Below are 22,791 nucleotides of genomic sequence, written 5' to 3' on the forward strand. Positions count from 1 at the left end.
CACAACTCCTGCAGGCCTCTTTCCCCCTGTGCAGGAATCTGCATAGCATCCGTCTGAGCACAGACATAGCCCACTGTGCAAATACAATAATTTTTTTCATTTTTGTTCTCTGCAGGGACAACATGTGTTTCACTGAAGAAAGCTCTCCAACTACAGCCCTATCACATCTGGGGATGATCTTTTTCTTTTCCAGCCCTAAAAGGGAAGTGGAATACATGTCTGACCATTTATATTGAACAAAGGGGCTGGATCAGAGTTTGTGAATACCTACAAATGTAGTCATTTGTGGGTCTTCACAAAATTTACAGGCAAACCACACTTGTTACGCCCACTTATCATTCTTTGTGTGGGACTTGAAACTGTGGATCCTTCACACCTGTCGAGGACACTTTGCAGGAATTCTTTTGTGAATTCCTGGAAGCTTAAATAGAGCTATTTTGACCATAAACACACCTCTGCAGAGGGAAATACATTAATGAATCAGGCCCACACAGAAGCCTTTTTTTGAGCCAGTGTATGAGTTGTGTGACAATATGTGTGGAATGCCATGTTTTTAAAAAAAAACAAGAAAACAAATGGGTTTATCTTTTCCAGTTTAGAATGGGAATATTTTACATAATTCAGTGTTTAGAATGGAATTATACATTCTAACATTTGCTTCATATGTGTTTTTATAAGGCATTCTTTGTTACAATAGTTTGTTGATGTGGATTAGTTGAGTTTGACACAGATCTTCTTTAGCAAAGGGAATCTGTGATGGTGGGAACCAGCTTTTACCATGTAGCGGGAACCACAATGTCTATTATGAAATGCCTTTACCATGCATTGCCTGTAGGTAAGTGTGTGTTGTGTGTATATGCATCCAGGCTATCAAACCATCACACAAAACTGTACAGGCAAAAAAGGAGGTGGACTACCTGTTATATTCAAACAGGCAATAAATCTCAGCAAAACAGACAACCACTCCATACAAGGTTGTGAGACCCTCCTCACTAGATGTAACCCTACACCAACTTCCTCCTGTAACTTCCTCCTCCTTTACAGACCATCACCTAGCAATTCTACATTCCCAGACACATTTTCAAACCTTCTAACACTATACTCCAACAAATGCATTGTTGGGGGCCTAAACATTTGGTTTGACAAACCCAATATGCCCTATCCAAAAGATACCATCACTGGCCTAGTCACATTGGCCCTACATCAGATTGTACACAATCGCACACACATTGCTGGAAACATCATAGATGTCTTTTTTGCATACTCAGAGCTAGTTACCGTTCAGAGCACCACACATCAACACACCTAAGACCCACCTATTGTCCATAGAACAAACCCAATTCTGAACACTTAGAAACACAAATAACAGCCATCACAAATCTAGAAACAATAAACTTTGTTCAAAAACCTTACAAGTGGCCACAGAAAGCTTTCAATATTCTAATATCACTAAGAAAAACTAAACAGGACAAAAGAAAACAAGCACATTGGAGAAATACAGAACTAAAAAAGATAAACAACAAACCAGAAGGCTGCAACGGACCTGGCTCAAATCAAACAACATTGAACACAAACTTCAGCTACGCAGACTTAACAGAATATACAAATTAATTAACAAAAAAGCTAAAAAAAATAAAAGAAAAGTACTACTCAGACAGAGTTCCAAACACTATATTCAAACAGCAATGGACTGCATATGCCTGTGTTGATAAATATTTATAATCTGATTATGTGTATATTCTAGATGTGTGTAGTTCTTTAAACAATATGTATAGTTACTATTTCATAATAAGAAATCCTACACATACTTTTTAAGCATGTTTAACAAATGTATATTTACTCGCTGTTAAATATATATATGTGTGTATGCGTGTGTGTGCATGTGGGTGTATACCCGCGCAAGTGAGGATGGAAGTGCAACATCACATGAATCGAATCCGACACTTTTAAACGAAATGCGCCTCGCCCTCCAACAACAATCCAAGGACCAACAGAGCAGCAGACGTGGAAAAGGACGAGGACGGGGCGAAAGAAAAACAAACGCACAGGAAGGGGACAGAGGGGGAATTCAAAGAAACACCAGAGCGAAAACCGCAACATTATTCAAGAATTAAATGTGATAAATCTCTCTGATAGAGTAATGTCATCACAAGAAGAGTCCCTATTGAAAAAAGGCCTCAATTTTTGTCCTGCCATCGACATTGACTTAGTACAGACACGGATTGACTTATACTGTACAAATATATACGGAAAATCAAATTGGCAAAGTTTCACAGAGATGGAAATCTCATTAGTAAAACGAGTATCACCACGCCAACTTATGAATTAACAGTACAAGATAAAGATACCTTAATGACTTTAATAAATCTGGATTGCACGCAAGAGGAAGAGCCGATTAGCGAATCACAGGCGATAATACCATTAGGCGCAGGCCTAACTAAAAAAAGACCTAGGTCCAAGTTTTGCCCAGCATTACCAGCAGGAAATAAAATTGATTTATTTGCTGAAATTGTTGTTGATGACTTGTATAAAACAGAATGGATTTGTGGCAAAAACAACTTGACAAAAACTGAAGTACAAATTTTGCGTGATTTACAAAAAGATGAAACTTTAATAATAAAACCCGCAGATAAAGGCGGGAATATTGTAATTCAAGATAAAAACAGATATGTACAGGAGGCAATGCGACAACTTTCAGATGCAACTTATTATCAACCCATAAATAGCAATCCTACGAAACATGTGGCAGTTCAGATTCAAACATATTTACAAAATTGGATAGAACATGGCCTCATTAATCAAGAGGAGGCTAAATACCTGACAGTTGAACATCCGGTCACTCCCACAATTTATTTTCTTCCCAAAATTCACAAAGATCTAAAAAATCCACCTGGGAGGCCAATAGTTTCAGCGAATCAATCTCTATTGGAACCTATATCAAATTATATTGATTTCTTTTTAGCACCAGTGGCGTGTAACTTAAATTCATATTTGAAAGACACAGGGGATTTATTGAGACATTTGGATGGCATTCCGTGGCAGGACTCATATAAGTTGATAACAATGGATGTCATTTCACTATACACCAATATTGAACATCAGATTGGCATCCAGGCATGTAGGCACTTTCTGAGCCAAAGAAATATTCAATTTGCCCAACATAATGAAATGCTTTTAGAAATGATCCATCTCTGCCTTACCAATAATTTCTTTCAGTTTGACCAGCAGTTATTTTTACAGATAAAAGGAACAGCCATGGGCTTTTCCTTTTCTCCTAACTTTGCGAACTTAACAATGGGCTGGTTTGAACAGAGAATAGCATGGGCAGAAGAAAATGAAAGATTCCAGCAGAAAGTCATTAGCTGGTTAAGATTCATTGATGATTTATTTCTAATTTGGGATGGCACAGAAATTGAATTTAAAGAATATTTTAACGTTCTGAACAATACTGTTGCCAAACTGCAATTCACTTATGAAATCAGTGACACACGAGTGACGTTCCTGGACACAGAAATCTATATAAGAGAAGGAGAGATACATACCACATTACACAGAAAATCTACTGCCACAAATTCAGTGTTACATGCCAATAGTTTTCACCCACCTAATACTAAATGGAACATACCATATGGCGAATTCTTACGGATAAAAAGAATTTGTTCAGAATCTGGAGAATTTGCTAAACATATAAAGGCCTCAGAAGAAAGATTTATCTCCAGACAATATCCCAGGAAATGTATTAATAAGGCAAAACAGCGAGTGGAAAAGATTTCGAGAACAGAATTAGTTCATAAAAAAACTTCTGTGTTGGAAGGTCAATCGGAGGATCCTATACGTTTCATCACAACATACTCCAATAATGTCTCCCAGTTACGGAAGATTCTAACCAAACACTGGTCTATTCTCCAATTGGATCCTATAGTAAAGGAGATTATGGGAGACTTTCCTCGAATGACTTTTAGAAGAGCACCAAATTTGCGGGACAGAATCACGAAAAGTCACTTTAGCTCTCAGAAAAGGGGCAACTGGCTCAAAAAACCAGGTTTTTGGAAATGTGGCAATTGCAAGGCTTGCAAAATTGCGAGAAACACTAAGGAATAAACCATTGGTAATGGTGTTACAAAAAGCATTAAACAACATATCACTTGTAAGAGCCGGTTTGCAGTATATGTTATTGAATGCCCCTGCGGTTTAAAGTATGTTGGGAGCACCATATGTGAAACAAAGAAAAGGATCCTTGAACATATTCGTGCCATCGTCAACACAGACAGAAGTTACGCCACGGCTAAGCATATGGAGTTGGCACATGATAGCCAATGGGAAACAATGACTTTTTATGCGATTGACCATGTCCCCATAAGTGAACGAGGAGGGGACAGAGAAAAGAGACTACGACAATTGGAGTCTAAACACATCTTGGAGATTCGAACCTTGACCCCTATGGGGATGAATCAGGATGAGGAGTTATTTGTACATTTGTAATTTTACATGGCAGCCATTGCAAATAATCATAAAACACAGTTTTTTCTATTTTCTATTTTGCAGTACTTGCAGCTAATATTCAGTTTGGTTAATATTTTAGTTTTTTTATTATGGGGGGAGACATGGACAGTATGTCACATACGCACATTTATGAGGTGTATCAACAGATTGGTTAAATTGGTTTTGTTTTGCGGTAAGTACAACTCCCAGAATGCAGCATTATAAGTTTATAGTGCACCAGTTAATAATTGGATTTATTTGGAAATTATGGGAGAGTTTTAGTTGTGTAGACCGCAGTTATTAAACTTAACAAGCAGAGAGAAGTATTTTCTAAGTGCATTTAGAAATATGTTGAGTCTTAATGAATTGTTATCTGTAGATATAAATGTGGAAACAGAAACCCCCTACCGGAAATGCCTGTGATCATGGTCTCTCAGACCGAAACGCGTAGGGCAGGTTATTGTTGAGCTGTAGACGGAGTTAACTGAGCCTGAATAAATGAAATTTGTGAAACAAGAGATCCCGGAGTGCGGTCGTTCGTGAAGTATTTCATGAATGTTGTTGATAAATTACGGAGTGTCCTGCCGTCACCAGCACCACCGCTGAATTAAGTGCGCTAGTACATGCCAAAACAGGGACAATCTTTGAAATGCTTGCATATATATATATATATATATACATATATATATATATTATATTTATATTTATGTATATGTATATAAATGTGTGAGAGTGTAGATACATATAAGTGTATATTATTCTATGTTTAACATGTTCACAGGTCATTACATAGCTCCTAGATAAGATGTTATATCAGATAATTACGATTGCCTGCTTTCTTTTTTTATATCACAATGAGCAAATGTTATCTTAACTATTTAACATTTCACTATTGAAAAGTTGAGGAAAGATCAATGAATGTTAGAAAAGTACACTTCTTAACATCAAATATTACAAATCTTGAAAACCTGTGTTTATATAATACATCTTTACTTCTCATATTATTATACCCATTAATATATTCCTAGTACATATGTCCCCTTACTACATATTTACATATGTATTTGTTAGTCTAACACTACTATACTAGAGAAAAAATAAATAAAAATCCATAAATAGAATTAAAAAAATAAATTACATTTTTAAAAAGTAAATAAAAAATAATATAAATTTTACTCTCTCGTAAACTTTACTCTGTCTCCCCATCACCCTATGTCTCTATCAATCTATCCTCCATCTCTACTTTGACTCATCCCAAACCCATTCGACTACTTTAATCTCCAAAATAACCCTGCCTAAGCTCTTCCCTTCTCCACAGCATCTAGCCCCCCCAAACCTCAGTTTATTACTATTATTTCCCAAACAACCCTACTAAATTCTCCCTCATTTATCCCACCCTTGACTCATCCAAAACCCCTTGTGCTACTATGATCTCCCTAACCCCTTTCCACAGACTCTTCCCTCCTCCATCTCTCCTTTACTCATCCTAAGCCTCATCCTATTACTATAAACTCCCAATTAACACTTCTGGATTCTTCTCTCCTCTATTCCTCCATTACTCTAGTCAATCCAACTAACACACTCCTCTGCTCAAAATAACTCATACTAATACTGTTCTCATATTTTCCTATATTAATCAACCACTTATTCCACTTAGGTTTCCGAGCAGCGTGCTACTCGCCAAAAAGCACTTCGACACCTCGTTAGGGGTAGTAAGCGCTTTGTAAATACAATTAAAATATCTGAAAATAAAGAATTTTATAAAATTCTCAACTAATTTTGCAAACCTAGATACATGGAAGGAACTCCTTATATTACTCAAGATTTTTCAGACAAATAGGCACATCATCACACAACAAAAGCAGACATGTTGGACTCCTATTTAAAACAAAGGAAAGCCACCAGGACCAACCTGTTTCTGAAAATCCCTTCCAAGATTAAGCCAACCCAGCCTCTGCAATCATTCAAACAAATATCAAAAAGTGAATTTATGGATCTGGTCACAGCAAGCAGACCATCTGTCTGACCTTCTGACCCTTGTCCACCACACATCTTCAAGACTATTCTGGTGTCTACCTCTGTTGCCACACCAGTAACAAAAACCATCAATAATTCCTTAACTATGGAAATCTTTCCTAAAGATCTTAAAAAGTCATACATATGCCCATTATTAAAGAAAATAAACCTGGACCTGCAGGACCCCAATAACTACAGACTAATTACAAATGATCCTTTCCTAGGCAAACTGATAGAAAGAGCAGCTTTTGCCCAGATGTCACAATTAATTGTAGATAACTCAATACTTTCAGACTACCAAACTTGATTCTGGAAAGAGGCACTGAATCTGCTCTCTTCGCCATCTGGAATGATCCTAAAAACATAACAGACCACAAAGGAGTTGCTGCACTACTTCTCCTGGACCTCACAGCTGTTTTGACACAGTTGACCATGACACTCTGAGAGTCTGCGAAGCCGGCATAGAGGGAACTGCTCTCAACTGGATCATATCCTACCTTCAAAGCAGAACTAATATCATCCATACTCCCCCTTTCTCCTTCAAACCCCACTTCACAAAAGCAGGGGTCCTTCAAGGCTCAATCATCTCACCTATGCTTTTCAACATCTACACGATGTCATTACCAACAATGATCAATGAATTTCAACTCACATGCTACAACTATGCAGATGACACACAAATAGTCTTTAAACTGGAAGGCCCCCAAAGACATTGCAAACTCAGAAATCTTCAGTTGCCTCAGAGCCATTGATCAGTGGATGCCATAGAGCCATCTTAAACTGAATGCTTCCAAAATGGAAATACTCACATGTATCGATTGGAAAAATTATGACCTACTCTGTTCCTGGCCTGCCTATCTGGGGCCACCTCCTAAACTATTTAAGAGAGTAAGAAACTTTGGAATTACCATGCATTCCAAGTTAACAATGAATGATCAAGTGGACAAATTAGCAAAATCAAGCTTCAGCACCACGAAAACTCTGTGACACATCTTCCCCCACCTTGGATTTCCACAGAGGGTGCAGGCTAATATTACTATATAAACTGGATTATGCCAATGGCCTCTACCATGGATCATCTCTATCTATTATTTTAAAAAACTACAACTCACTGCCAGACTACTCCTACATGTAAAGCTACTAGCCCACATCTCCCCTGCCTTGAAGGTGGTACATTGGTTACTGGTTGCCAGAAGATCCACCTTCAAGCTGTTTTGTATCACCCACAAAGCAATATACAGAACAGGACTGCTTTTCATCACAAATGAAATCACCAAATACATTCTACAAAGAAACATCTGCTCAAGATTGGCAGCCCTCCTCAAAACACCGCCATACAAGAAAAAGACAATAGGTGGTGCATCTTTCTCTGTTCAAGCAGCTAAATAAACTATGGAATTCATTACCCCCAAAGATAGGATCCACAGATAACTCTCTTATCTTCAGAAGACTACCGAAGGGTTGGCTCTTTCCAACATAGCCACCATACTAAAACATTGATGGCCTGCATATCCCTGTGAATGTAACATGTTATAATTTGATTATGTGTATATATCTAGATATTCATTTTTCTTTGTACAAATACATATAATAACTATTTTATCTTAAATATAAACATACTATTTAGGCCTTTTTAGCAAATGTATATTTTACTTAAATTAAAGGTATAGATGTATGTATTTGTATGTGTAGGTGTATGTATGTGTGTATATGTATTATGTATAGGTGTATGTTTCTATGTGTATATGTATGTGTATATTATTCTACACTTGACATGTTCATAGGTCATTCAATAGTTTCTATATAAGTTGATTGATTAGATTCTTAAGAGTCTTTGTTTTGATTTTATCTATCACAATAGGTAAATGTATATACACTGAAAATGCACACCTCCATCCCTATGGCACAACCATCACATCTTATTTTATAATTTTTAATGAATCTCGAGAAGTAACAGCGCTGTGCCTCATACCAAAGACAAGTTCACTTTCTTTGCACCACTGATTATTCTCATTCTGTCATGATTTCTGAGGTCACAGGGCATTTAGGATACTAAAGTCACATGTTTCCTGACATTCATAGTTGTGTCAGGTTCTTACAATTACTTGAGAAGTGTGCCATACCACAGTCTTACAATAATATATGAAGTCAATGGTATATGTTACAACAGATGTGTAATCTTATTACACAGATGCAGATTTTGTGTGCATTTAGGGCCATGCGGTTCATCTGACAGTGCAGGTTGCGTTCAAAGTAATCTTTTATACAGCTGTATGTTGAGGTGGCTGTGCTTGTTGGTTTCCCCCATGAATATGTGTAACCCCATAGTGTCTACACTGATCGAAACGAAATCGAGTATTTATGAAACAAAAAAATATGCTAACAAAGGAGACATCGCAACTAGCCTTATTCTGTTTCTGTTTCTATTGCTTCTTTTAAACTGGCCAGAAGGAGCAATATTGGATAATGACAAAACCCACCCTCTCTGACAGCAAAGGCTAGCTTACATTAAGGTGACATTAAAGACACGGTTAAGTCAATCTTTCCAGATTGTTGTTTAGCAGTTTTAGAAATGCACAATATGCTTTACACAGAGAAAATTGACTACAGATAAAATACTTGGTTTGTTTTCTATTCTCAGGACGTTTATTTGTGTTTTGATAAAGAACTATTTATTTAGCATATAAAAAATGGCTTTGTATGTCTTTCCTCTCACTCTCTCTCAATTAAAATATGTGACACTGTACTTAAAATTGTGATAATGTTTCTTTCAAATTTAGCCAGGCCTACTTTCTTTATCAAAGAAATGTTGCTAAAAATAAAATAAGTTGATATATGCTATCCCCAACCTGCAAAAATAATTATGTGTACTGAGATTTTAGCTCCTCAATTTTATTTTGATCGTGAATTAACTTTTTATTTCTTGTTTAAGCCTACCATGTTTTTGTAAAGTTATCAGTGACGTTATTTTCTAAATCCTGTCAATAAAGGTTTAAATGAACCTTCAATAAATGCAAAATCCATCCATACTGTTGCTTGTTTCCATGTTTGTAAATGGGCAGAAACAAATTATAGCAAATCAAAAGCATCGAATCACCCACAATCAAAGTACTTCGCAAAAAAAAAATACTGCACTGAGACACTGTAGCTTTATCATTGTGATTTAGTTTCCAAAGTCCACAACTTGAGGAATCTCTGAGGCAAGATGACTTCTGTAAATCATTGTTTAAACTGTTAATATCCAGCTAGGCAATCGGGCGAGCTGACTGGAACTAAGAGGCTCCCAGACCAAAACATTAAAAAGAACAAAAGGAATTGAAAAGCAATTTTGGCAGTTGGTGCTGTATTATTTAGAATCCAGGACAATTTCAGAGGGTGCAGCTGAGGTTAAGTCACAGAGCGTAGCAGAGCCTAGCAAAGAATCACATTACTTAGTTAGGAAGCTTCATTTCTTTTACTTCCCCTTGACCTGTTTTGTAAGCTCACAAACTGCAGCTCACATCCAATACTGAATTTACAACGAAATTGCCCTTTAAATTCTACACCTGCTTTGGTCTTTTCTGTGTACAATTTAGAAAACATGTACAAATAATACTCTGCACGTGGTGATATGGACCAAACCAGAAACATTTGACACTTTAAAATTGGATATGACAAACAAGGCTCTTTGATCTGCAAAATTGTATTTCATCAAAGGTACTCTTATGTCTGGAAGTATTAAGAGCCTCATTACAAATTAGGCGGGCGACAGAGGCCGCCCGCCAAACTCATTAGGTCAGAAGACTGACAGTTTGTTCTTCTACTAGTTGGCCCTATTATGAGTTTCCCGCTGGGACAGCAAGTACCTACCCACAACATTAACACTGGATCGTAATCGAGCCAGCAGCACTGTTACGGTGTGCCAGCTGTGACAGCACCCACTGCGCTTTTGCTGTCTGTGATTCAGGGAGTGAAAAGCATAATGGGCCTGCCCATGGGGACTGCTGCACTGCCAATGCCAAGTGAATGGGCATTGCAGGGGCCCCCCCTGGGCACCCAGCACCCCATCTGCACCGGCCTTTGAATGGCCGTGGAACCGCCATGCAAAAGATGGCAGACACAGGAGTTGTAATCCCCAGGGAGGCGCTGCTTGCATAGATGCTCTGGCAGATTAAGACCGTCGGCACCACCAGTTCGACGGCCGTTGAAAAAGTGTCAGTGCCAGTGGTCATACAATGCTGCTTTCACCCAGTCATAATATGGCTGTCAGACCACCACATTGGCCAACGCAAGTCTTGTGGTCCTAGGATGGCAAAGTCGTAATGAGAAACAGAGTCTTGTTTGCTGTTTCCAGCTCATTTTAGTTTGAGGGGAATGGTGCTTGCACCCGCATTCAATGTTTTGAATGAGAAAAATATCCTAGCCAATAAGAAAGCGTTTTTAAATAACCTGTGAAATTGTAGGTAACCCAACAGGTACATGTTTATAGAATTTTTACGAACCAGCACATCACAAAACTAGTTTATTAAGATTGATTTACCTGCAAGTTTTTGGGGTTTTACATACTGCCATACTGCAGGCCTTTACGGACATTGGTTTATATGCCTGTAAACACTTCACAATAGGCATTTGCTTCATGTTTGTACTCCACATCTAAGCACTTGGCATTGGTTTGAGGAACTGTTCACTTCATCCAAAAATATTTTTACCAACAGGTACATATTGTAGGTTATCCGTGACTAGGTTTTAAAGTTTCAAACAATAAGTACCTCTCAAATGTAGACTAATTTTCTTTGATCTCACGTGACTTTTTATACAAGTACACACTTCATACAAAAAGTAAACTGTGAGATACTGGTAGATACTGCTTCCAGCAGAAAATGTCTGTAGCAGACATTTTCTGCATCAACCTTTGCTGTTTCAGTAAAAATGAAATAACATTGAATGAATGTTGTGTTGAAAACAAAATTTAGCAATTTCACAAACTTTGCAGGCATAATTAAAATGTCACCTAGGCAAAATTAAATCAAGAGTAGCATATCCTCATATTGTGCCTCCAGATCCAACAAAATCATAAAAGCCTTTTCATCAGAATATTCTTTTATCTTTAGCATTTCTATTTGGTAATTTTGAGACTATAGGGCATTTTTAAAATAATTCTGGGAAAACTGAAGAATTCCAACCTCTGATGCTGAACAGAATTTGTTAAAAATTATACACTAGAGGACACTTAAGATGCACAGTGGAAGTAACAGTGCAGCCTATTTAGCTCCTCTGCAACCAGAGGGGCTTCAAAAATAAACCCCCAGAAGAGAGGTGTTCTGTTTGGGCAATATTTCAATATTCACTTTTTAACATAAATAAAGTGCAAGTTATGTTAAGATTTATCAGGCAGGAGGGTGGCAGAGTTCTTATAGAAGGGATAAAGGATCTTAGTGTCACCAATTTACATAAATGCTCTAAAGATTATTTTGTTTCTTGTTACATTAGTGACCACATTTGAGTACAAGGTTGGAACTTCAACTTGCTGCCCTCATTCTGGCATAAAATAGGGTAATTTAGGACTGGGTATTCACATACCTCTTAAAAAATTACATTTATTGGTCCAGTGTCTAACCCTGGTTCTATCACTGAACACTATATCTTTGTCCACGTTAATACAGTACCTTTAAGGGGCGAGGACAATTTATGAATTGCTCTGTGGCACTACTAAACTTAGAAGTTGAGCATTCTGTGAATATCTGGAAAATTACAAATAATCATCAGAAAATTAGATATGGGAAAAGTTTCAAACTTCACCCTCAAATCTACAAAGTGTACATGTTTGTTGATGTCCTTCTCAGAAAAACTGCCTTGTCTGTATCATGGTACTGAATACTGTTAGTCCAGTATTACTTCCTACATTCAGTAAAGTTGTATTTAGATTATTTCTTCATATCTCTGATGCTACCCTCTCCCTGACTAAAGAGTAAAATTGTTTACTTAGTGCTTTCTCCAGAGTGACCAATAAAAGCATCCAATAATTAGATAATCCTGCCAAACAGAATTGATTTCTAGATCCCCAACAGAGGATTGCTTATAACCATCAGGTAGCAAATGCACTTGGTAGCCACATCTTTCAATATACATTGAATCTACTTAGAAAGATATTTCCTTCACATTGAGTTGTCCAGAATGAGTAAAGCCTGCAATAGTATGCTCTACTAGTGAGGATGCTTAATCCATGCTAGTCCATACATATTTTTAATTTACTTTCAGTTCTCGCAGCATTAATATTAACAATCTGTGTTGTAATGCTTTATAATGTTGCATGCAGCCTTTAAAAAGAAGTAGGATATATACATTATGTAATTGCCAATATATATCATTAAAGGGTGCAAGATCCCATAATAAAGCTGTTGTCCAAGTAATGATGACATGGACAAAAACATAATCAGCTCCTCATAATGAATAATGGTAGTCATCAAAGAAAGGAAGAAGTCAAAACACTTTTAACCAAACAATAAAATAACTGCCCTACACACCATTCTCGATCTGCCGCCTGAGAACAGTGTCATTCCAATGTAAGTGTTGAGTAATAATCAGCTGGGAACTGGCATCATCTTTCCCAGAGTCTTTGAATGATTCTATGAGCTCCCCCCTTGCACTAAAAGAGACAGTTTCTGTAACCCATGCTTCTCTTCTGCAAAGAACCTACTCTCAGTGGAATACACCACTTCCCATCACAGTAGTACCACTACAGTGGACAGCTTGGGTTTACATCTCATGGTGAGGTCTCTTTAAGTGTGTAACAATGCTAGATCAGTGAATCTGTTCACTATTTAGCTCTCTTACGTCTCAGATATGAGCCAATGAGAAACTATCTGCAGCTCCAAGTGTGATTTCCTGGTAGTTTATGCTCTATTTCAGTCCAAAAAGCACACAATATAAGGCAAACCATTATCATGTGTACCAGGTTTTCGGGTGAGTGGTGGCCAAAGCGCAAAGATAAATCTGACTAAGTTGGTGAAAGGTGAGATATGCCCTATGGAGGATATTAAACTGAATGAATTTAAGCCAAGCTTCCTTGCCATTTTGTATCATTGTATGCCCATGCAGAGTTAGTCTCCAATTTTATGACAGATCGGATGCAATAAGACTCCTTCATGGTGTCGAACTGCCTTGTACAGCCATGTAACCAACTTGCACCTGTAGACTATAGTGTGTAGGGTTTACAATAAAGAGTGTGTTTCTAGTTCAGTTGTGTCTATGGTCTATTATGTCCTCAATGTTTGCAGTATCCATCCTGCCATACCACAGAAATTGCCGCCTTCGAATTTGTATGTGTCTACTAATGTTGGAAAGTCCAGGATCAACAGGTTTTCAAAGAAGTCAGCCTACTCCCACTGCAACAGTTCCCTTGGTGTGAGTGCCCTGGCAATGGTGGTGAACCTTGTAAAGGGATTGCTGGTGTATTTTGCTTTGTTGGGTGAGTATGCAAGGCCATGCCACATACAGTCCTGAGCCTTGTGGAGTAAACGTTGAGTGATTCAGGATTTTTTCGCCTGGGTGCTGGTCCATACATGTTTGTCTGATTTTCCATTTGATATGTTAATAATTTAATGTAGACTTTATGTGAAATATCTAGGTTTGCCCTTTTTGTTGCTGCAAATATGGAAATCTTGGGATTATGGGATTCATACATTTTGATAAAGAAGTGTAAAATGTAGTACCTCAAGATTTGAATTATAATGGAACTCATTCACATAATTACTTTTTATATTAAAAATCTTCTGTGGATTCAGTCTTACTAGGCCTATTTTGTAGTTACCTATTTTACACAGACCCTGATTTGAAACACAAACCCTTGCAGCGTGTAGTGTCTAGTGGCATGGGCAGTCTGGTTGTTGGTGTGGTAGTTCAGTTCAGGGTCATGAATCATATCTGCAACCCAGCAGAATCAAAAGACCCCTGCTGGCAGGACAATGATGTGTTGTCCTAGGCTTTATCATTTTAAGATACCTAAGTTAGTAGGGCAGGGAATCAGGTGTGCTGTCCCATTGCCATACATAAGTTGATGGTATGGTATGGTATGAGATTATCATAACTAAAGTATTATTTGATATAATAGTCTGCCTAAAGGATGCTTACAAAATTGTCAACCCCTTGGAGTTAATAATTGGAGTTAATAATATAAATCCTACACCCATAGGGTAAAATGTTTTTAAATTTTATCCAGATGTTAACAGTACTTAATTCCATGGCACATATTTTATCTAAGGTGAAAAGATGAAAGGGACTTGGCACAGTCATACTTTACACCTGTAACCTGCAAGGCCCACGTGTATTAGTCAAAAATGGTGTGCACTCAGTTCTTAAAAGTGGTGACCTGAAATGACTGTATGCTTGTAGGAGGTGCTTTAACACACGTATGGCCTAATTTAGAATTTGGAGGGTGGGGTACTCGGTCACAATTGTTGCAGATGGGTTATAGACTATGGCACTTGTTACATGATGGATGGCATATCCACATTTTGAGAGGGCATCCTACCCCACCCCCAATATTCTAAATAAGGTCATTAGAGATGCTGGCAACATTAGAACCTGTCACAAACAGGTTCAATATTGATTTATAAAGAAGTTTAATTAACTGAATGATTAATTGTAATTGGAATGCAATCTGTCATACACATCCTATTCATTGGTCGCTAGAATATGCATGTTAACATGCTGAGTTATCTTATTCAGATTGAACATTTTGCCCAACAGGTTTCATACAGGTCTTTGAAACAGATGTGTTAATATGCTGGGTCATCTCAGTTGTAGTAAGATCTTCTACACGCAGCATCACAAGTATCTCTATAAAGGTTGGACTAAACCACTGAGATGTGTCAGTAGTAATGCCACTTAGGAAGTTAAAGCAATGCTGACATGTACCAAGTTGATCCTGACTAATGTGGGAGCCCTGCAGGAAAAAAGATCAGTTGAAGGGCAAACATACTTTAATTCAGTCCCAAATATATGGTGTAGAAAATGAACTCATGGCTTGGAAGTTAAACAACACCTATGGACTGCAGCACCTATTGTGCCATCCAGAAGGATGGCTTGCAAAGCATAACTTCAGACCTACCTTGTGCATGTTCCCAAAAGCTTTTTTAGTGACAAGCCTGTAACTGGATCCTATAAAATGTCAAAGTACAGATTATAAACTTTTATCTGTACAACTTTGTAGGAAACAGACAGAATATTCACACAGAACCTATTTTTGTATTTATTAAATATGCAATTAATTGGTGAAGTTAAAATAAATATTTAGGAAAAGTGATCTTTACAAAGTTATCTTTTCCCTTCCTTAAGCTCCTGGGATGATGTTGCATAAGCCTGACAGCAGCTGCCCAGATGGTGCTTGACTTTAATAAATTGTGAAAACTCTGTGCAGAGCAGAACAGTGGCTTATACCAGGTGATAGGGATCCCATTCCTCACACCCAGACCATCCTATCAGCTCAAGAATGGTAGCAGGGAGGTTCCACAAACTTTATTAACTTAAAATGGGGCAGAACAATGCCTCTCCATTCATAGTTTAGTGTAGGGAGAGATATGCAGGGAGGAAGTCTTTGATCAGTCACACTGGTTTTGTCCAGGTGGGAGTGGGAGCTGGCCCCAGCACTATTTTGGTGTAGCTTTGGAGGAGGGGCCTGTTCATTTCTGTAAACACCCTGACTGGCACACAAGCTTCCTCCAAGTGCAGAAGGCCTGTGCCATCTTGTATTAATCTTGAAAAGGTGCAATGTGGGATTGCTTTGCAGATCAGAATACAGAATATGCTGTAGAAGAGGGAAGAACTGTACAACATTAACTTTCAAATCAAGAACAGAGCAGCTTTCTCAAGATACTTTATTACAAGGAGACTATGCTCTTTACGGTCTTTAAGGGCACTGCTTACAGTAGCATATGAACCCTGATCCAAAAAACAGTTCTACCATAAAGCAATCTATATCACAATATCTGCCAGTCCTATTATTCCTGTGGAGGGAGAGAAGTAGTAGGCATCTTATAATATAAATACTATGATCACAACACCTATCACTCAGAATGCAGGCCTGTTCTGTGTACGTTTGTTGGCGAATCATGATTATATATGGTGCAAAGTCCACTGGCTGTTTCCATGTGAGTTTTCTGTTGGCTCAATCTACTTGACCTCAGTTAAGTATCAATGGTTTATAAAGAGGGTAGGCAGACAGTCATCTATGAATTCTTCAATGTGCCTCCTTCAACTTCCTCCCTGTAGTCTCAAGAAGAGCACATTATGAGATAGTGAAGTTTCTACTAAGCTGGGTGTTTACTGTAACGCCAGCTTGCAATTAACTGATATAGTATGAATCTTCACTGGACATGCCTTCAATACCTCAGATTATATCATCTCCAGTTTGCCTCTCATTAAATGTGTACCAACAACAGCTGCCTTCACCATAAATCTATGTTGAAGTGTGCCTGCCATATTCATATTGGATAGATGGTTAGTGTAAGGAATCCAGAATCAAAAATGGGTGATCACCATAGATGGGTACTTCTCTCATTGCTATCTTCATTAGTTTGAAACTGTTATGTTATGAATGACTAAAAATATATACTTCCCCTCAAAACCTCTGAAATCTTTAAAGAAAAAAGGTAAGAGGTAACACCACATTTTCGGATTACCTGCTGTCTAATGACTATAAAATGCTATACATTTCATAACTCCTGTTACAACAACATTGCATCTAAGTGTATCTCATGAAGGGGTGGGCAATGGCCATAGAGAAGCTTTGCAGACATTTACTTAGCAAGTTGCACAATTGTAAGCACTGCATGACCCTGTACTGTTAGGCGCACTATTGAAGGTGCTAGATAGTGACTTGGTCAGAGCCATCTCTCTGTTTCCAACGAAAACTGTAGCACTGAAGAGTGCACAATAGGTGTGGGACCAGTGTCTGAATCTGGATAACACAAGAGAGCCAATTATTGCCTATTTTCTGATTTCTCAAGGGGAACCTAACTGTTGCTCATGTAACATGAGGGATGCCAAAGGGGAGAAACTGGAAGAGAGAACCACCAGAAGGGAAAGGCCAGTGGGAATTCCAATTTGAACTGCCTAACAGTGGAGGTTGTCTAGTAAAATCGACTATTGTTAAATGTCCAATCTACTTTTGAGCAATATTATTTTAATGAACGGGTTTTAGAACTCAGAATGGTTGTTTCCTGGCTTCGATATCCTGCTACATTGAGGTAGTCATTGTTTTAACTTTTCTGCTGCGTTTTATTTTGCAAGGTCTGAGACAGTGCTGAAACATTCTTGAGCAACATGCAGAGGAAGGAGACGAATCACAATTGTCAGCATGTGTGATTAGTAGAAATTCTTATAAAAGGAGGGTTTTTTTCCGATTTCAAGTTTGTCTGATGGAGATTATAGTAATGCATAATGCTGCCAGTGACAATAAAAGATGCAGATCATCTACTGGGGCAAGCCAGTGCAATTGATCCCCACAGAGGAGCGTAAATGCTTTAATGGGTCAGAAGCCAATACTTGATGGTTCATCAAAGTCCAAGCAATAAATAAATGTGTCATTTATCTTGTCACATTTGCTGCACTTCGGAGACAGAGTTCAGGTGTCCGGCTATGTCTTCTGCTACTTAACATGGGGACTTTTGTTTACAAGGTCCTCTTATTTACATTCAGTGAAACAAAACTAAAATGAATTATGCTATTATTTTTCTGGGACACACAAAAAAATGTAAATACTGGTAAATGAACCGTGCACATTCATCAGTTAGGAATGCAAAAATGAAGCACTATTTTGTAACTCTGAAGTGTTCTGGAAATACAGCTTTTAGTGGCATCAGAACAAATTAAAACACTTTGCTTGGTGATGCACAAATAATAAATATTCACTTAAACCCTAGTTCCTAATATTGTAAATTGTGTACAATATAATTTTATCAGTAAAACTGTTTGTCAGTGCAAACTTAGTGACCTTTTCAGTGGAACTATGCTGTAAATGGCAATGAGTTACCACACAATGCTTTAGTTATGTATAAAAAAATCAGCCACATTCATTAAAGCTTAGAGGGATGAAAATGTTTGTCTTACCAAAAAGTGGGTTGTGGTTCTAAATCGTTTGGGAGCTCTGCTTTAGTACATTCAGTGCTTAATTTGAGATTTTGGTGGTTGCAGATGGGGCCCAACGGCACTCATTTTTTTCAGCCAGCACTTATTTTTTGTCATCAGAAATTGACAAAGAGCAAGGGAGGAAAAACACACATTGTGGAAGGAAGGAGAAATATCACAAAAGAAGAATGCAGGGACCGGCAAAAGTGAGATAAGGGGACAGACATTCAGACATTGTTTGGTGGTGGATAAAGGAGGCCCGAGGTGAATTCCCAATAATGAAGTGTTGGTATTCAGCATGCCAACATTTAATAGGGCCAGAAGCTGGCTTCTGCGCAGATCTTTGGGCACCTGCACTCATTCTTCTACAAATTAGGTACTGAGTATGTTGTGCATTCTTGCCTCTGTCATAATTTGTCTGCAATGTAATATCTGTACTTTGTTTTCAGTCCCTTGTTTCTTTACCCAAATGGATATTCTATCTTTCTATCTGATATATCTTCATAATGCAAAGACATCCAACAGAAATGTAAATTAAACCATAATTATTAATTTACAAGAATGAAGCTGGCCCCAACTGCAGTTTTTTTTCTGTAGTCACAAAATGCATTATGAACTGTGCAGAACCTATGTTGTCCTACTTGTAAATTGCTGGTATTAACACATTCCTTTAACAAATAATTCACTTATAACCTCTGCATGACTTGTAAGTGTTACAAAACGTTCTCGTTTTAAACAATGGAGGCAGTATTAATTTCAACCGTGTTGCTTGCTAATCTACTTTGGAATGTGCTGACATTCATTAAATATATAACAAATTTGCTTCTCTTCTAAGAGAATCCACAGTATGAAAGTGATGAGAGGGGGGGGGGGTGACAATTGCATTCATGCATGTTCCTTTCTCTTTCAGAAAGTAAAGTATGCATGGGAAACTAGAGTCATGGACCCATCAACCTCTGAAAAATGAATAATCTGTTGCTTTGAAAGTTTCAACATGCAAAGAAGAAGAAAACTTTATTACTAATGATAATGTATAAAAAAGGTGTGCTAGGGAAAGAGATGTTGTTTCAAATACAGTATAGGGTAGATACAAGAGGGTGCGGATTAGGTTCCTGGCAATTTAGGCACATTAAAATTGCTTTTTACTGTGCTGTTTACTCTGCTGCAGAATTGTTACACTGCCTTTGTTAGAGAGATGGAGATATGGATAGACTGTTGCAATGTAGTATGATAGCTGAAGCACATTGTGCTGATAGCTGTGTGAAACTGTGCTAGTGAATTTAATAAGTTTGACTGTTTCAACTTAATGTTCTCAGACCGCTATGATAGGACGACACCAGACTGCTATTGTATTATTTCTGCGAGGAAATGACTGCTAAGCAGACTTAGAGGAGTAGGGTAGGGACAGATTAGGGACACGCTTCATGCAACTGATCTTTACCTTTCACTTGATTCAAACATTAATTGTAAACTTTGAATAAATACTTTAAATTATTTCATTTCTCATTATTGAATCCATTCGAATTTAAAAACGATTTCAGAGTGGTTATGTTGCAGTTTATTAATATATACCTAACAGCCACCAAACAAAGATTCATCACAGGGCCCAGGAGAAGGAGTAAAGGAGTGGCAGCCGGGACGAAATACTGAAATTAAATTGCTGCGTTTATACAGCAACGATACCCCACACTCGCATTCTGTAAATTAGTATATTGTTGTTATTTTGAGAGTTTCTTTGTGCCTTAAGCTTTTACATGGATGCCCAGTCACCAAAATGCCTAAGGTAGCACGTGACATCATGAGCCTTTGACTCCTCTTCCCCTGAATTTAGCCAGGGAAAAAGAAGCATTAATAGAAACTACTGAAAATAAACAGTGCTCATAGACAATGGACTAATTTTTGTTTTTGCTGCTGTCTGACTGCTGAGAACGGAGGGCAGCAAGGACAGTGACAGATGTAATAAGTCAGTGGCAGCAACTGGTATCCTTTTCTACCTTTTATTGATGTCCACGTGTTTCCCTTTTCGCAGATTGAATAGTATTTGCCAGGTATTTTACATGTCTGCTGATGATACATAGCGTCTTACCTTTCTCCACTGATCTAGGTGTTCTAGAGAAATGAGAATGAGTCCTGAAAAGGTCATCAATTATGCTGTTCCTTAAAAAAAAGTCTGATTAAGAAAAAAAGGGAAGTCCGTCTGTGGAAAAAAATGTAAACGCACTCTAGCCCGGTGTTTTCGCCCATGCAGCCACTGCACACAAGATGTACCCATCTCTGACACATGCGTGCTGAGACAAGAAACTTCCAAAAGCTTGCCAAGGAGAAACCCGTTTACATTTTTCCAGCTCTTGAATGCCAATTCCCCACTTCTCATGAGTTGGAGTAGACATCTGCTTTTATTTTTGACCAATCCTAGAAACCCGTGTGTAGTAGAATATAAGTGTCTGTTGCCTGTATTAAACAATCTTTCTTCTACAGATGTTTTTTTAGGGGACGCCCTGTACGACTGACTCTGTAATTCGCATACTATTTAGTTTTCGTCACGCTTTTAGACTGCACCTATGCCACTCGTGAACTTTTATTCTACGGTTCTTCTCTGATATCTTCAATTCTACATTCTGTCTGTCCAGACTCGGCGTTTTTGATGTAACCTTTATCATACGGGTAGTTTTTCTATTGTTTTGCACTCATGTTTAATACAGAGGCGCAAATTGTCTGTTACCGTAGAGCAAGAAAATATGCTGCTGGGCATTTCAATGCTTCCTTGTTTTTCTTTAGTTCATTTCAGCTAGAATAGATTTCTTCAACAGAATACAGCAGATGTTACAGACTGAAGCTGTAATTGTTTCCAATACCAAGCCACGCTTTGGCGATGTGTCAGAACACATAACATAAATAAGGATGAGATCTTACACTGGGATGTCTCTTGTATATTGCACTGGCTTTTGCTTGAATTGATTTATCACACGGCAGCTTCAAGCATAATGTAACATGCTGGCGTTCTCTGGGGTACAGTTTTCACATTCCCTTCTTATAATTCTCATCGTAACGATTGTTTTTAGTGAACATCGGCTTTCTCAAATGTTTGTAATAGTTGAGAATATTTGTGATTTCGCAAAGCTATCTCGGAAATAAAGGTATTGCTCTCCTTTTCTTACTCCAAAACGTTTTAAAAATATAAATAAATGTAAATAAAATAACAAGATTAGTAATAATAACAATATTTTTATTGCTATGTATATATAATTTCATGCTTCAAACCCCTGAGAAAGCTCTCCGGGTCATATTAGGTTCAAGATCACCCTTACACAGTACATTGTCTGTCGCCAGCTCTCATCTTCCTGCCTTCTAAAAATGCAGAGGGAGGCATAAATGCTCTCTCTTCATTTCATTGCTCAGTTCCAATCTCCATCCTTTTTGAGGTGGGAGTACTCAGGCATGCCCTCTCCTCAAACCACCACAGCACATCATTTTACAGACCTGGTAACACCTCTTACCAACCCTTCTTATCTTTCATTACATCGCCACAATCCCAGTGCAAATCACTTCGCTACCTCCGCCATGAAGATCTGTCTACGTTCCTCGGTTTGTCTCGGTTTTTCTTATGCCTATCTCACCTTGCCTGCTGCAAAACATCTATAGCAAGCACCACCTCCAAGAAGTGTGGAAGCCTTCTTAGAGTTCTTTTCCTTTCTTTTTTTTTAAATCAGTGAAATTGTTTCACCCTGTTTTTAAGTTTTCATTTTTTTCATATTTTTTAAGTTACACGTTTTTCTACACAATTCTCATGCTGGAAAGTCAGAATAAATGGAGTTGAATTAACAACAAAGCATTAACATCAGGGGCTTTACTTTTGTTCCTCTAAGTTTAACCATCAGAATTGGACTGAGGCGTATGTTGCTCTGGGCTCAATAATGAATGGATTCATTGACTGAATTGAGTGTGTAAGACATTGTGTCACTGGTTGAGGGGGATGAACTCATATCAAGCAGCAACTACAAATCTTCTCAGGGTGAACTCACAAGCAAACCCTAAATCAATCTGTGCTCAGCATCCTGGAACTATGACACAGAACAGTAAGGCTTAACTCAGAGGCATTGTGTAAAGTATTTGTGTAACACTTCAAACAGTAACACAGTAAAAACACCACACAAAATGAACTCACCCCAGTTTAGAAAAGTAGAGTAT

This window comes from Pleurodeles waltl, chromosome 4_1 (genome assembly GCF_031143425.1).
Source record: "Pleurodeles waltl isolate 20211129_DDA chromosome 4_1, aPleWal1.hap1.20221129, whole genome shotgun sequence".
Classification (NCBI taxonomy): Eukaryota; Metazoa; Chordata; class Amphibia; order Caudata; family Salamandridae; genus Pleurodeles; species Pleurodeles waltl.